The sequence below is a fragment of the Siphateles boraxobius genome, unplaced genomic scaffold (assembly GCF_051911475.1).
Source record: "Siphateles boraxobius isolate OS27281-9 unplaced genomic scaffold, OSU_SipBor_1 24, whole genome shotgun sequence".
Taxonomy (NCBI): domain Eukaryota; kingdom Metazoa; phylum Chordata; class Actinopteri; order Cypriniformes; family Leuciscidae; genus Siphateles; species Siphateles boraxobius.
The window spans coordinates 12,844,101-12,861,723 of record NW_027508855.1 but is presented as its reverse complement, the minus strand read 5'-3'; the positions used below and the strand labels follow the sequence as shown (position 1 = coordinate 12,861,723).

The 17,623-nt window shown below is 44.6% G+C and overlaps 1 protein-coding gene across 1 annotated transcript in view; it reads right to left on the bottom strand.

Annotated features, from left to right (window-relative positions):
- galnt9 (polypeptide N-acetylgalactosaminyltransferase 9) overlaps positions 1-17,623 on the bottom strand; it is a 141,075-nt gene that overhangs the window by 27,700 nt on the left and 95,752 nt on the right. The gene's annotated exons all lie outside the window — the stretch shown is intronic.

The window sequence follows — 17,623 nt, the reverse complement described above, 5'->3', positions numbered from 1 at the left end:
CGCTCAAAAGTTTGGGGGTCATACTTTTTACAGTTTTTTTCAAATTGCTTGCACACAATTTCTGAAACTATGGCTCAATTTCTTGAAACTCTACACACACAAAAAAACACAAAACATGCACACAACAAAAACATCAGACATCTCTTGAAAAAGCAAACACATAATTCAAAACTATTTTAACTCTTCCAAAAATTGTGTTTTTGTGTAGTAACTCTGGACACAAACATAAAATGATTAGCCACATACACACCAAACTACGCATGGATGTGAAAAATGCTTGTTCAGTGTGCAGTGGAGTCTACAGCAGTTACTATATGTACTACATGTGTATGTGCATAAATACACTGTATATACAGTATGCATGCACAATTGATGAATTTTACAGTTATTGAACTGAACTGAATCAACACTGAAGTGACTTGAGCTGAATATTGACACTATTGGCTTTTTGGCCAAGCTGTTTCTCAGGCAATTTGGTCCAGGTCCAGTCTTTGCATTCTGAGCACGTATAACCGCAATGGAGCGGACGGACAGAGAAAAGCCAGGGATGGGTCTGCCTCCTCCGGGGCAGCGCTTGCAGGCTCACCACCTTGTCCCGTAGAGGTAGGAACCTTGGGCACATATCCAGGCCGGGGTCTCAAATATCTTGTAAGTTAGGCGGCCCGAATTCCAGGCACGATTCATTGACCGAAAATGCATGCAAGTCCCTATCCTCTAGATAGAGACTTTTTAACTCACTGCCTGCAGGGCTCAAGGGAGTTTTCTGCATCCTGATGTGCGTCAAAACAGAGGCAACAACATTTTGAGGTGGAGGAGTTAGCCCTCACTCCAACCCATTAGCAGAAAAGAAAGCACTGAAGTGCTTCGGGTTCTCCTCACGGAGAGAATAACTCAATTTAATGAATAGGTTCCACTTCTAAGGGGGAGCAAACCTAATTTTTTGAGAGGGTGCTCTCACAGAAGTGATGGCATACTAATTATTTAAGGCATATTTAAGGCATATCTATTATTTAAGGCAACATTTAAGGCATTATCTAAGGCATACAAATTATTGCAGTAGTAACCAGAACCTCTGCGTCCCATTCTTATTAGAACCAGACCTGGAACTCTCCAAGGTCTAAACGGGGGTATCATCATGCCCCATTCCTGAGAATGTACTCAGAGGAAGGAGTCAGGAAGGGCTGTCGAGAGGAGAGGTCTGGTTGGGCCAATAAGAGGCAACTAGCAAAGACCTACTCCATCTCTTCTCTGACTTTAGCACAGTTGTGTGCAAGAAGGCTCACTGTGGAATTTCTGCTCATTTCTAGGGGGCCCCGGGGCCAGCTGTGGCCAGAGTCTTTCTGTGTCGAGGGGTGTCCCTTGTCCCTAGACACTTGTTCTAGGAGCCATTGACCCAGATAATCAAAAGGTCTGATACGGCAGTGAAGCGGCTGCGTCTACCATATGCCCCAGGAGCCTCTGAAGAGTTTAAGTGGGACCCTTTCTCACTTCTATACAGCACTAACCATCCAAATACTCTTTTTCAGAGATGCGTTGGAACTAATCCATCTCCTAGAAAAGAGATCCTCAGCCTGTGGACGAGTTTACTTTACCCAACTGGCTATGAGCACTTGAAGGGTAGGTATTTGAACTGATAATTCACACCTTTCAAACGCATGAACACAGTATGGCCTGTGGTGCGGAATGATAGAGATCTGAAGTACATGTCTCTCAGGTCGAAAGCTGCAGACCAATCTTGGGGACGGAGCATTTGGAAATACATCTGTGTGTAACAAATTGAACGGAGGCTTTCCAAAAAGGGCCCGTCTTAACTAACACAGGACCAAGATGGTCGTGACCCACCTCTCTAGGGTTCAATGAAGTATGGGTTTATAGAACCCGGCCTTCATATCTGCTGGAGGGAGCAGCTGTATCGCATCCTTTGCCAGTAGACTGTGGTATGCGCATACAAGACAGGAGCATTGCTCAATACCTAGGTGTGATAAAGATCACTAATTTTAGGAGCATATCTGCTCAACACCTATGTATAATGAATATCACTGAGCTTAGGCAAAGGCCGAGCAGAAAGGAATCGCAAGCCGAGTCTGATAGTATAGGTTGGGCCGGTTGGGAAGAATTTTTGGCTTCCACGAACCGGACCAGGGGATCACAGACGTACCCGGCTCGGAAGGCCCAAAGGCGGCCCGAAGCAGGGTCTGAGTGTGGTGCACAACACTTACCTGTCTCCACAAGGCGGCCAGGGATGCGTGAGAAGGCGGATGTCCGGGTCCTCGAACCGCACCCAACTGCCGTGCTGGCGAACAAGACCGGGCTGAGGGGTGCAAGGCTTTACAGGGTTTGCACACTGCCAGACTTGCTCTCTTGGGGCCCAGGAACAGAGAAATTTGCTCTTCCTTTGAAGTGTGGGTACCGCTCACTCTGGTTTTTTGGGAGCCATCGGTGGAACAGACACACACACAGACGAAGACTCCACCTGGCCTTCACCCGGAGGGAAGGAGTGGATCGGTGATCAACTCCAAGAGCAACCTCCGCCATCCCTGACCGGCTCGCTTAGGAATGCTTTCGCTGTCGCTTGCCACCTGGCTTGGCAGCGCCTGGAGCAGGCTGGGCGTCCCTACTGCGGCCGGGTCCATGCTGAGGCCTAGCTGGAGGCTGTTGCAGAGGCCCAGGAGGACCGGCAGCAGGGGAACGCCCTCGGTGACGAGCAGGTGGAGGGGTGGAGGCAGCAGCTGGTCGTCGGGGCATGATGTGCCGGATGGCGTCCGTCTGCGCTTGAGTGTCAGAAAACTGTTGGGCACAGTTATTCGCCGCGTCGCCGACCAGCCAAACCTGGGAAATTGGGGAGACCAGGAACCGAACCTTTTCCGCATCCGCCATATCAACAAAGCTGATCTAACTATGGGGCTCCTGAACCACCAAGGTGGACATCCCCAGACCGATCGCGCACGCCATGACACTCGTGCCCCGCAGGACAAGGTCGGATGCAGTGTGGTGCTCACCTATGAGCGCATGGTCTGGGCTACCCTTTTGCATGTCCATGAGTGCCCTAGCCTGATAGACCTGTAGCAGCACTATGGCACGCAAAGAGGAGGCATCTTGCCCAAAGCTTTGTAAGCTCTGCCCGTCGGAACGGACGAGAATTCACCGGTCTTAGGGGGGAGACGCCTGAGACACCTGAAATCCCCTTGTCCAAAACGCCTGTATCGCGACGGACTGATGCACTGGAGGGATAGCCTCGCAATCCTTCACCGGTCCTCCGTCAAAGGTAGTGAGGGTGGGAAAAGCCATTCAGGCAGTTTCTGGCAGAGAAAGGTGCCGTCCACAACCTGGTAAGCTCTCCGTGCACTTCGGGAAAGAAAGGCACTGGGATGGCGAGCTGAGAACCAGCGCGGCCCGCCCCAAGATACTAATTCTCCAACCGAGACTGAACGGAACACAGTGGATAACTCCACTCGAGCCCGGCATCCTCGGCGGCCCATTTCAGCATAGCTGACAATTCTGGATCCGGCTGGGGCAACGTTACACTCCCAGAGGGAGATAACCCAGCCGAGTCATCATCTCCAGAGGCCAGCTCACCCTCCGATGCTGCTATCGACATCCTATCCTCTGGGGGAACCCCAATTGAAACGGCTGATCGGTCCATTACAGAGGGACCAGCACGTTCAACAGGAAATTCCAACGGCTGCGGTGGGATTGAGGAGTGAGGAGCCCACAGGGAATGGTTACCAGGCGAGAAATCCATCACTATCCTCTGATCACCCATCCCACAAGGCACCCGGGGGTGGGGCATGGTAATGGGGACTCCAGCTTCGCGGACGAAGGCGAGTCTTGATCTCAACACCGCGACAGTCATATTCCCGCAATGGGAACATGAACCATCCACAAAACCTGCTTCAGCGTGCTGTAATCCCAAACACGTGATGCAACAATTGTGACCGTCGGAGAGGAACAGGGAACGACCGCATCCAGAAACGCACAGTTGGAATGAAATCTTGAAAAAAGACACAAACACACCCGTGTTGCTCTGTCAGGAAATGAAAAATTCTCACCAGTGCCGGAGCACACAGGGGAATGATCGCGGCAACACTGACAGGGATGGTGCAGCCTTTACCAGTGAAGCACTCACTTTCTTCGACTACGTCGAAAGTGAGCACCTGAAAGGGAACTGTGTTTAGAGTTGTGCAAAAAGTTTGTAAATGGTTTCACTGAGTGGGCCTCAAGTTCCACTTTTTGTCACGGTATACAAGTTCATTGTTTCCTTCTCGTCTCGTGTTTATGTTGTTGTATGAAAGCACGTGTGTAGTGGGCGTGAATGAGTGTCATTCCTTGATCCGCTCCAGCTGATCGTCATCACATCACCAGCTGCAGCCGATCTCATCTCACCATATATTCTCACAGTTCTCTCATCTCCTTTGTCAGATCGTTGGATGTTGTCTCTCCGTGTGGTGTTCCTGTCGGATTCGTTGGATGTTTGTCTCTCCGTGTGGTGTTCCTGTTGGATTTGTCGTCGTCTCTTCGTTGGATTGTCGTTTGGGTTTCCACTGCACTTCACGGGTTCGTCTTCGACCATCGAGGTCCCTGCGTCATCAGTCCACACCCGTGTTCCTGTCAATCTTTTCACTGTTCAATAAAGAACTGAGTTAGACCTGCGATTGCTTCCGTCCTGTTTTGACAACCATGACAGAACGATCTGACCGTGCTATGGAAGCAGCAGGTTCGCCGACCTCGTTGGAGGAATTCCTTCAGCACAGCGCGAGAAGAATGGATTCTCAGGAGAGGAATTTAGGGGACACGGGTCGTGCGGTACAAGCTTTGGTGACGCAGGTGTCCGAGCTCACCCAGCAGATCCAACTACTTCGTGCTCCCGCTGCGCCACCCACACCAGCTGTTCCCCCCACACCACCAGCGATCGCTACGACATCAGAGCCACGCCTACCTGTTCCTGAATCATACGCTGGTGAGTCTGCTTACTGCAGAGCATTTCTGACACGTTGTGCCATGCATTTTGCACTGCAACCGAGAACTTTCAATAATGAGCCAGCCAAGGTGGCATTTGTCATTACCTTGTTGACCGGAAAGGCGGCGTTATGGGGGACAGCGGTGTGGGAAAATCAAGACCCTTGCTGTGCCTCGTTCCAGGCACTCTCCTCAGAGATGAGACGGGTGTTCGATCGGGCCGTCGCGGGGAGAGAGGCTGCCAGGGTGTTGGCCGACCTCCGTCAGGGTGACAGGTCGGTCTCGGACTATTCGATCGAGTTCCGCACCCTGGCGGCCGAAAGCCAGTGGAACGAGGCGGCGCAGTGGGACATGTTCCTGCATGGGTTGGCTGACCGCGTCCAGAGGGAGATCTACGCCCTGGACCTCCCCACGACGCTGAATGGACTCGTCGAGCTCGCTCTGAGGGTGGACGCTCGCATCACCAGAGTCGGGGGAAGAGCACCGTCCATTTGGTCTCCAGCTGGAGCAGAGGGTCAACGGTCCAGTGGCAGGGACGTGGTCAGCCCAGTCTTCGATCACGAACCCATGCAGGTGGGTCGAGCTCGGCTTTCCCGGGAGGAGAGGGAAAGGCGGAGGTCCCAGGGCCTCTGCCTATACTGTGGAGGTTCGGGACACTTTGCCTACAACTGCCCGGTAAAAGGCCAAGCCCGATAGTAAGTATGAGGCTACTATCGGGTGGGATCTCCGCCGAGAAGACCTCATCCACATCTACCCTCCTTCCGGTAAGACTGAGATGGTCAATTCACCAGCACGACTGTCAAGCACTTCTGGACTCCGGGGCTGAGGGTAATTTTATGGACAGTACTTTTGCACATAGACTTCAGATTCCCCTTAAACCACTCACACAGAGGATTGCAGTACACGCATTAAATGGTCAAGAACTTCCCATCATCTCGCTCATCACCGAAAACATCACACTCATCACCTCAGGCAATCACTCAGAAACTATTTTTTTTTATATACTGGATTCCCCCCTGGCACCTGTAGTTCTTGGACACCCCTGGCTCATTCATCACAACCCTCGTGTGGACTGGCAGCAAAGAGCTATTCTGGAGTGGAGCAAGGAATGTCATAAGTCTTGTCTGATGTCTGCTTGTCCGTCTGTGCCTGTTTTTGTGTTACAGGAGGAGGCAGGGGACTTGTCTAACGTGCCCGAGGAGTACCACGATCTGAAGGAAGTGTTCAGTAAGTCTCGGGCTGCTTCTCTTCCTCCGCATCGTCCCTATGACTGTGCCATAGATTTACTGCCAGGTAAGTCTCCGCCTAAGGGCAAGTTATATTCGCTTTCCAATCCGGAGAGGGAGGCTATGGAGAAATATATTTCTGATTCTCTGGCAACCAGTTTCATCCGTCCTTCCTCTTCTCCGGCGGGGGCGGGGTTCTTTTTTGTGGGAAAGAAGGACGGGTCTCTGCGACCTTGTATTGACTACCGGGGGCTGAATAACATCACGGTAAAGAATACTTATCCTTTGCCGTTAATGTCTTCAGCCTTCGAGAGGTTGCAGGGAGCGTCTGTTTTCACGAAATTGGACTTGCGTAACGCTTATCATCTGGTTCGCATTAGGGAGGGGGATGAATGGAAGACTGCCTTTAACACCCCCAGGGGGCACTTTGAATACTTGGTCATGCCTTTCGGGCTGTCCAACTCCCCAGCAGTCTTCCAGGCACTGGTCAATGACGTGTTGCGAGACATGATAGATCAGTTCATATATGTTTACCTGGATGACATATTGATATTTTCCTCGTCTCTCCAGGAACATGTGCAACACGTTCGACGAGTGCTTCAGAGGTTGCTAGAGAATGGGCTTTTTGTCAAGGCGGAGAAATGCGATTTTCATGCACAGTCTGTTCCTTTTCTAGGATACATCATTTCGTCTGAGGGAATGCGTGTGGACCCTGAGAAGGTTAAGGCTGTGGTAGAGTGGCCAAGTCCAGATTCTCGTAAGGCCCTGCAGAGGTTTCTGGGGTTCGCCAACTTCTATCGGCGTTTCATTCGCAACTTCAGCCAACTAGCCGCACCTCTGACTGCCTTGACCTCCCCCAGAACTCCGTTCAGGTGGTCAGATACAGCCGAGGCTGTGTTTGCCAAACTCAAGAGCCGCTTTGTTTCAGCTCCCATCCTCGTTGCCCCTGATTCTTCACGTCAGTTCGTGGTGGAGGTCGACGCATCAGAGGTGGGGGTAGGAGCAGTCCTGTCCCAGCGTTCGCCCGCAGACGATAAGATGCATCCTTGCGCGTTTTTTTCTCATCGATTATCCCCAGCCGAACGCAATTACGACATTGGTAACAGGGAGTTGTTGGCAGTCAAGTTAGCGTTGGAGGAATGGCGTCATTGGTTAGAAGGTGCGGGGGTTCCTTTTATCGTCTGGACCGATCACAAGAATCTAGAGTACATCAGAACCGCCAAAAGATTGAACTCCAGGCAGGCTCGGTGGGCACTTTTTTTCGGTCGTTTTGATTTTTCTCTCTCGTACCGCCCGGGTTCTAAGAACATCAAACCCGACTCTTTATCTCGCATTTTTGATCGTTCCGAACGCCCGTCTACTCCCGAGTGCATTTTACCGGAAACCCTATTTGTTTCCACACTCGTATGGGAGATCGAATTGAAGGTCAAGACGGCCTTAGAAGGGGTAATGCCTCCGCCCGGTTGCCCACCGAATCGCTTATTTGTGCCGGAGGGATTACGGTCCGACGTTATACAGTGGGGTCATTGCTCCAACGTGGCTTGTCATCCAGGAGTTAATCGTACTAAGTTTTTAGTCAAGCAACGATTTTGGTGGCCACTTATGGCTCGTGACATCCACAGTTTTGTTTTGGCTTGCTCGGTCTGTGCCACTGGTAAGACTTCCAATCGTCCGCCTGATGGGCTCCTTCAACCGCTGCCTGTCCCTTCGAGACCCTGGTCCCATATCGCTCTAGATTTTGTCACCGCCCTCCCGCCCTCCCAGGGCAACACAGTCGTTTTGACTGTGGTGGACCGGTTCTCGAAGGCGGCTCATTTCATTCCCTTACCCAAATTACCCTCAGCTAAGGAGACAGCGTTGACAGTCATTGACCACATCTTTCGCTTACATGGCCTCCCGATGGACGTGGTCTCTGACAGAGGACCCCAGTTTGTGTCCAAATTTTGGCAAGAATTTTGTAAGTTACTGGGGGCGACGGTTAGTCTGTCCTCAGGGTTCCACCCCCAGAGCAATGGTCAGACCGAGAGAGCCAACCAAGATCTGGAAAGGGTGTTGCGATGTTTGGTTTCTAAGAATCCTTCCTCTTGGAGTCAACAGATTTCCATGGTGGAGTACGCCCACAATACGTTACCAGTGTCGGCTACGGGCCTATCTCCGTTTGAGTGTAGTTTAGGTTACCAGCCACCTATTTTTCCTAGTCTGGAATCCGAGGTCGCGGTCCCCTCCGCTCACGCCTTAATCCAGAGGTGTCACCGCACTTGGACTAGAGCCCGTGAGGCTCTACTCCAAGTGGGGGCGCGCACCAAGGCTAAGGCCGATCGCCACCGGTCAAAGCCTCCCGTATACGTCGTTGGTCAAAAAGTGTGGCTTTCAACTAAGAACATTCCTCTCCGATCCGTCTCTAATAAGCTTGCCCCCAAATTCATTGGCCCGTTCACTGTCACCAAGATCATTAGTCCGGTGACAGTCCGCCTTAGTTTACCTCCAGCGTACAGGAGGGTTCACCCCGTTTTCCATGTTTCAAAAATCAAGCCTGTGTTTCATGCTCGCATTAATCCGCCAGTCCCGGTCCCCCCCCCGCCGCGTCTCGTAGATGGGGAGACCACCTATTCGGTAAATCGCATTCTGGATTCTAGACGGAGGGGACGTGGATTTCAGTACTTGGTGGACTGGGAAGGTTACGGTCCGGAGGAGAGAAGTTGGGTTCCGGCTAGAGACATCCTGGATCACTCTCTGATCGATGATTTCAATCGACAGGTAAGGGAGTCTGGGAACGCCAGGAGGCGTTCCTAGGAGAGGGGGTACTGTCACGGTATACAAGTTCATTGTTTCCTTCTCGTCTCGTGTTTATGTTGTTGTATGAAAGCACGTGTGTAGTGGGCGTGAATGAGTGTCATTCCTTGATCCGCTCCAGCTGATCGTCATCACATCACCAGCTGCAGCCGATCTCATCTCACCATATATTCTCACAGTTCTCTCATCTCCTTTGTCAGATCGTTGGATGTTGTCTCTCCGTGTGGTGTTCCTGTCGGATTCGTTGGATGTTTGTCTCTCCGTGTGGTGTTCCTGTTGGATTTGTCGTCGTCTCTTCGTTGGATTGTCGTTTGGGTTTCCACTGCACTTCACGGGTTCGTCTTCGACCATCGAGGTCCCTGCGTCATCAGTCCACACCCGTGTTCCTGTCAATCTTTTCACTGTTCAATAAAGAACTGAGTTAGACCTGCGATTGCTTCCGTCCTGTTTTTGACAACCATGACACTTTTAGTGTGTAAGCAATTTGAAAAAACTGTAACAATTTTATCCAGCAAGGATGCATTCAATTGATTAAAAGTGACAGTAAAAGACTTTTATATTGTTAAAAAAAAATGCTATATTAAATAAAATTCTGTTATTTTGAACTTTAAATGTATCACAGTTTCCCCAGAATATTTGAGCAACACAACAGTTTTCAACACTGATAATAATAATAATAATAATAATAATAATAAGAAGAAGAAGAAGAAGAAGAAGAAGAAGAAGAAGAAGAAGAAGAAAGATTTCTAAATGACAAAATCCATATTACAGTGATATCTGAAGGATCATCTGACAGTGAAGATTGATGACAGCTGAAAATTCAGCTTTGCCGTCCCAGAAACAAATTACATTTTACAAAATATTGCAACAGTTATTTTAAATTCTAATAATATTTCAAAATATTACTTTTTACTGTATTTTGATCAAATAAATCCAGCCTTGGTGAACATAAAAGACTTCTTTTCCACCATCTTGTTCTGCATGTGTTTTTTGACCTTGATGCCTCTTCTCCAGACCACTTAATTGCGGCTGAAAAAAAAAAGTGGAATTCAATAATGACAATCCCTCCCTCTCGGCATGAGGTAAATGTGTTTCTGCCAGTGCTCTTCAACAATCATCATTTCATCAACATGGCTCCTGAGTCCAAAGAGAGTCTGATTTGTTTTACTAATGTTCTGGAGGAGCTCTGCAGGAAGATGTGCAGGAACGTGACCTGCATGCCACTGACCTACCGTCCCTTCAATCATACGAAATCACTCCCGCAAGTAAGCAAAGAAGGTCAAATCTAAACAGTAAAAGAGACTATTTTTATTGAGGACGTCTTACATAAATGTTATTATTTATTCAGCGATACCCTGTAATTCAGAAGCAAGCGTAAAAACAGAGGTTATAGCAGGATATGAAAGAAGCCACTGAAATGCATTACATCGACTCTCTTTAAACATTTACTTATGCACATACTAATATGCAGAGCTGAATATTAAATCCTTAAAAAAACAATACCTTGCTAACAAATCGTGTGCTATATGCATCTGTGCATTTTCTTTAAATATGCCCTATTGGGCTTTTTTACATTTTCAACTTTCTTTAGTGTGTAATGTTGCTGTTTGAGCATGAAAAAGGTCTCCAAAGTTTCAAAGTTCACCCCAAATGGAGTTATTCTCTCTCTATATAAGTAAGCACTGTTTCTGAACCCCTGAAACGCCTTGATTGTAGTTTTGAGTTTTCTTCGCAAAAACACGCCACAAAAATGAATTTAAATAAATCCCGGCCAAGGTATATGCAGAAAAAGGGACGAGGCCTGGTTGCGTTCGTGTGTTAAAAACTCATGATTATGGTAAGGAGCTTGACATTTCCCAAACCTGCTTGAAGCAGTTGACCAATCGCAACACACTCATCTAGGCGACCAATCAGAGCACATTACACTTTCGGAAGGAGGGTCCGGAACTAATCAGGGGTGCGTTTCACGAAAGCATCGTTAGCCAACTATGGTCTCAAGTTCTGTCGTTATCCGCATAGTTTAACGAGTTGGTGTTTCCTGAAACCATCGTTCCAACGAACATTCGCAAACAGCATCGCAAAGTTGTGTGGTTGGAATGACAGCTCTCTACCTGTGATAAGAAGCATAGTTTCGTGTTTGCATGACATTTGGACTCAATAAATCCTTATCTTGAGCAAAATAAGCAAGCTGACATTCAGTACAATCTGTGTCTTTTATTTATAATACATACAATGTCATTTACGTTTTTTAGTTTGTCAAGAGATTTAAAGCACAGTTTTTGAAGACTGCCATGTGCGACCGTGCTCTAGTATGTAAGAATGAGCCTATGATTGAATCTGGAAATAAAGCAAAATAACTGAGAAAAAACTGAGAAAAATTAGAAATAGTCCTCAGATGCCATGTCTGTAATTTATATCAAAACATCCAGCGTTAATTCGATCTCAAACAGTTTAATTAAAAGAAGTTATTACTCCACCACCTGCGTGACATCATTAACAAACATGGTTGAATGACCAAATTGCGACAGTATAGTTTTGGGAAACAGTATTGAGCTAGTCAATTTCTTCAACAATGCATCATACTATGGTAGTTAAGCAAAGAGTTACGTCGTTGTACGGGAAACACACCCCAGAGCGTTTCCAACAGACTGGAAAGAGAGGTGTTGCAATAATGTAAAATATGTAAAAAATTATGTTTTATGAACATTCAAGGATGAAAATCTATTCTAGTAAACCCTAAAAACAAAATCAAGACTTTGTAAAAGGGCATAACGTGGCCTCTTTAATGTATTAATTTATATCCTATTGAAACAGGGAGTTGCAGTGGGACATTTAAAGCTTGAGCCTTTCTTGACAACAGACAAAAGCAATAGAGACAACCGACAAACCATGATTTGATGTTCTGATTCAGAAGCAGTTAGTGTTTATTTAAAGGGAATGCAACATTCTCATTCTAAGAGCATTTTATTTGACAAAAATTAATATGTCTCTCCAAACAATTTATTTAGTTTTTGGTTCAATGAAAATTGTCTGCTAAAATTGAATTTTGTCAACATTTAGAAGTGCATTAGCATATAGATAACTTTAATGCTAATAACTCCAATTTTGATGGTTTTTATCTTAGAATTGTAATTTAGGTCCTTTGACTTCCTTCTCAGAGAGTGGGCAGTCTCTTTACACAACTCCAATCCAAACAGTGAGGGCTAACAAGTTAATTTGTTGTCTTTTGTCTTTTCCGTGACAGAAAGTAGGCTTTTATTGAGCTTGAACAAAGCATACAATGGAGTATTCATTGTAGAGAGAGAGAAGGAAAAAGGTAGACCTACAGCATGTGTCGTCTGGCAGTAAGAACATAACAGGATTCTACTACTCTGAGATTGATTTTGTACACCAAGGTTGCACTATGGATCAGTGGTGCTGAAGTTGAAAGTATTTCCACAGCTAATGAAAGTCAGTGAATGCATAGCTAGTTCCATTAATGTCACGGTTAGTGGAAGACAGAGGACCGCAAGCTCTCAATGCGAAGGAGTGCAGAAGAGATGTAGTGCACTTCTTATAGTATTTCTCAATCGTAAAGTCACCAAAGATGCAAATACAGTCCAAAACAACCTTTTTCAGAAAAAAATGCATTGACACAACTGATTAACTCCTAATTTAGTTTTGTTTTGGGGGTTTTCCCCCCACTTTTTCCTATTTTTGCTGGACTACTTTTATGGCAATCATCTTTAAAATGAATATGGTGTTAAACTTTTTTTAGTGAGGAAAAATACTCTATGTAAACCTTCATGTAAAATGAGCAGCCACTCTTACTAATGTTTTTTTTAGTTCACTGTCAAGTCCAATAAAGTTTGCAGTTCCCCATCCTTCATTAACAAGCTCTTTACAAAGCTACTTTACGCAGTGAGAAAATGTTCCACACAAACAGTTAAATTTAATGATGTGAATGAATTTCTCAATACTTAGGTCACTCTTCACACATTGAACACAAAATTGTGTATCATTTATCATTGCTTTGTCACAAAATGCATCCAACGACTATTTATTTCAATTTTTTTAAACTGTTTTCTCACTTAGACACAGCCACCACAAAAAAAAAAAATCAAAGAAATCAAAATCAATGTTACAGGCCAATTTTCATGTTACATACTCTTTTCAAAACTGTTAAACTTAAGTTCAAACCTAACATGATTCAAAACCAAATAAGGCATCAATTTGCAACATTTCTACAGCAATACCATATTGAAATAAAATACAAAATAAAATAAAAAAATGTCAGGAAAAAGTCATAGCTCATTATTGACCCTTTTAAAACAAATCAGACTACATTCCAGTTATGATGAGTTCTTTGTTGTCCAGCTGGTTATATCAGATCTGTTGGGATATTACCTTGAAATGTATATGATTCTTAAAGAGTTCTGAGATTGTACACATTTCAGAGTTTGCTGATCTTCTTAAATATAATACACGTAGACAGGTGAATGTGCTCCTAAAGAAAGCTTTCTGTCTCCGTGTCTCAGACAGTTTTCTAAAACAGCTAAAAACATATTCTCCCAATAACCCAATTAAAGAGAAAAGCTGCACTGATCCATAGTCACTAGTTAGTTATGCAAATGAATTCCATCTATCTGCATAAAGCAACGAGAGACAGTCTCTCAGAAACTGAGCAGCTTCCCATAGCGCATATCAACAGGACAAAATATATGCCTTTGAGTCCATTAAAGCTGTATTCGATTGACCAAAGGACAAACCAATTGTGAATGTACAATACAACCTCAAGCAAAGAAGCTGCTCAGAAAGATTTAAAAGCTACAATTCGCCAACATGATCCAAAGGTCATCTTCCTTCTCTCTCTTCACTGGTTTGTTTTGTATTTGCCTTTCAGCATACGTATGTGTGCGTGTGGGTGTGAAGTGAAGCAACCACAGATGGAAAAGACCTTCTCGCCTCTGTTCACAATGAAAATATTGCTCCCTTTTGGAAGGTTTGAAGCAAGGACCAAAGTCACTGGAGGTCTGACTTGCTTTATCCTCTGTTTAGGTTGTGTTTTACATGCGATTCTACATGAAATCCATCTCATTACGTCCTTTGAATCATTAAAAAAGGTTCTGCAGAATTGGCTCTGTATCTGAGCAACAGAGTCTCGCATCAGACCTGAATAAAGCAGGAAAAAAGACGGCAGAAAATTGTGAAATCTATATAAATCTTTTAAAAGATGTCTCCATTTATGGCCATAGGTCATTTTTTTAATCATTGACAATACTGAAGAAGACAAAACAACAAAAAAGTTATATTTTAGTTATATATAAACAAATTAATTTTGACAGCCCTAATGTTTATATATCACACTATAATACAAGATTTCACTACAGAATTTTGTGCCGTATTGCTTCTTCACAAACTGTAAGTTCAGTAGTGTCAATCAAATAACTGCATCAGCTAAGTGCATACATGTAAATTAAAGGCACAAAGTCCAAAAATGTGCAGTTGGTAAAGAAAGTAAACACATTTGTTGATAATCCTCATCCTATAAAATACCACTCAGCGGATCCCTGTGAGTCCCCTTTCCCCAGTATATGAACTTCTACTTACATTGGTAAAAGAGCAAAATGTCAATTCAAGATACAATTTAACTGATATAGGCCTACACTAAAATGCAATAACTTTGGGCTGTAAGTGTCAATTTAGCTCTTTCTGAGCCACTTTAAAGGCACACTATGCAGGAATTCCGTTTTTGTCAAACAGCGACCCCTAGAGTCACTGTAGAGTACTTGTATTTAATGTTACTGTCGTAAATACCACTCACGCAGAGCGCCTCTGCACTTTATAATAATTAAGTAGCCAACCGCGTTTGTTGGCTTATAACGCTTTTACATGATTGCAGCTAAATAACAAGTAAATACCCTATAGCCTAGGCCTACTGTATAATTTCATTTGTGTTTTTTGAGTGTAATGTAAAAATTACAAAATGCCAGATAACTTCAATAAAGTTACATGTACGTCGCATTATTTTGTAACAATGTCCGTTATGATGTTGACATTGACAATGTCGTTAGACATTATTATTGCAATTTATCATAATAGTTTGCACATTGCGCTCATTTACACTATTTACAATGTGTAGGCTTATTTATGTCCTGATAATTATGTGAGATATTACCAACTGTTCTCATGATAATTGCAGGAATCAACTTTAAAAGTGAAAGCCTGACCAAGTGGGACTCTTCTCCGGTTCCTCACGCTATCAGATTCTCGTTTCCTTTTTCTAGACTCTTCCGACCGCGCTTTCTTTGTTTTTTCGCCATTCTGAAAACGCAGGTCCGATGTTTACTCGTGTCTGACTCCTTGCTCGGTCAGTCTGCCGTTTCCTCTTTCTCTGTTCCTCCGACAATGCTTTCCTAACTTTCTGCTTCTTATATGCCGGCTTAGCCATGACGATAGTGTAAAAAACTCCATCCCTACCTTGTTCTTATAGCTAGCCGGATACTGGATGGCTACCATTCAACCCGAAAAAAGTCATATATCCATTCCAATAACTCCGAAGCTAAGTTAAGCTAAGCTAAAAAAAACTGCATAGTTCCCCTTTAAAGCAGTTTTAATTTCCCTTGTGGGCATTTGGTACACTTCACACAAACTCCCATCATACCGCTGCACATATTTCCTAATGTTTTTTAGTCTTCATATAACCTATTTAATCAGTGCCAATTTCTCTACAATATCTTCTCTTCGACTCCCCACCTCTGAATCACTTTAAGAAGTGAACTGAGGTTGTCTATTTGGTGTGGCATAAGGTAAGGTTAATTATGGAATATGTTGCTGTCAGTCAAATGTCATTCCCCTTGAATGAGCTGCATCAGCTTCAGAGGATTAATCAGAGGCTGAGATGGATCACATCTTCCATCACTGTGTTTGGCATCAATAATTATTTGGTTTATTTCAAAGCTGGTATGCATTTGCAAAACTGGCTATTCTGTCAATTTTTTTCTGTTACAATAAGCCCTCTGCAGCATGTAAGGAACAAATGGAATTCACATTGTCTGCTGGGCTCATGCAAATTTTGGGGAAACATGCAGATCACATGCTTACGGTAAAATAGGATAGAGTGGGATAAGCCTGTGCCACTTTTTGCTGTTTGCAAGTAAGACATGCTGCTGCTGTCCAAAATATCCTTTATGAATTACCCGTAGCAGATCTATACAGGTGGGGCTGGGGAAGGTAAGGGTTTTATGATGCGCACTGCAACTTTTACAGAAAATGCTAACCAAGTATTTGAAGGCTGAGCATCGAGCTCATTGGCTACTGATATGGTAGGAACCAATGAGCTGTGCCCTATAGAGAATGATTGTGATTGCAAGCAGATTAAGTTAAGTCAAGTCAAGTCAAGTAGTCACCTTTATTTATATAGCGCTTTTTACAATAGACATTGTTTCAAAGCAGCTTTACAGAGATAACAGATATAAACTCCTCAAAAGTGGTCCATGAAATATCCGTAAATATCCGAACAACTTACAATACAAATAAAAATATCAAGTCTTATTTTGCTGCTTGAATCAGCCAGGATGTGCCTGACCAAACTCAATACTTTATAATTTATTGTACAAAAAGCAAACAAAAATGTCTTTAAAATCATGTATCAGCACATAAGCAGCTACGCAAAATATCAGAACATGTGCACTATTCTCCAGACTATTGGGGTGCAAATAGTCACGGTGCAATTTCAATCAATACCAATCGATTGAAAATAATGGAAAAACAATGCCTCTGACGTTTCAGCAATACTGTTGATGATGATTTTGGTATTTTGAGGCGCTGGGGCGCCGCCCCCATCAAAATTTCAGAAATATACATGTATACAAAAATGATATAAAAATTAAATACAAATAAAATAGTTTACTCATACGATGTGCAGGCTGATAGTAAGAGCCTCAGCATTTAATAAAAACTATTTTCTATGTTTTTCAATATGTTTCATGGGCGACGGACGCCGGACAAATGGATGTCTTAAAGTCCTTAAATTTTCAGGCAGCATGTGACCTGAAGCTGGTCTCTAATTGGTTTCTTAAAGATTCTCCTCCGGACGCTGGTCGCTGCTGATACATGTTATTTTATCCAATCTGATTGGTTCTCATCGCCTGTCATTCAACTTTACGCTCTTGGCCACTACTGCGAGTGCGCCCGCGATTCCGCCAAAACCTTGCTAGGCTGATCACTTTCGTAGAGATAATGGCAGCAGTTAAACCAACTTCTGTCATTGATTTACAAAAAAACCCTTTCATAAGGCGTTCGCTGAAAGAAAAAAAAGGATAAAGGTTCTCGGACTGGACCAACCCGATTTACAAATCCAACAGCAGGCCACTGACAGAGGACGAGGCTACACCCGGAGCTTCACCCGCGCTTGTTATGAGAAACGGAGGTGGCTGGCTGGATGTGATGTTAGCAATGCCCTTTTTTGCTTTCCCTGTCTTTTATTTAAAAGTGTCGGCACTGAAGTTTTGTGGACAACAACGGGGGTAAGAGACCTCAAACATCTGAAATGTATTTGTATTTATTTTCGCCCCGCCCGACCCAAAAATAATTATCACCAGCCACCACTGCCACAAGTGACTCTCATACAGTCTGCTATTGTATCAACTGTCACTGAGACTTAACAA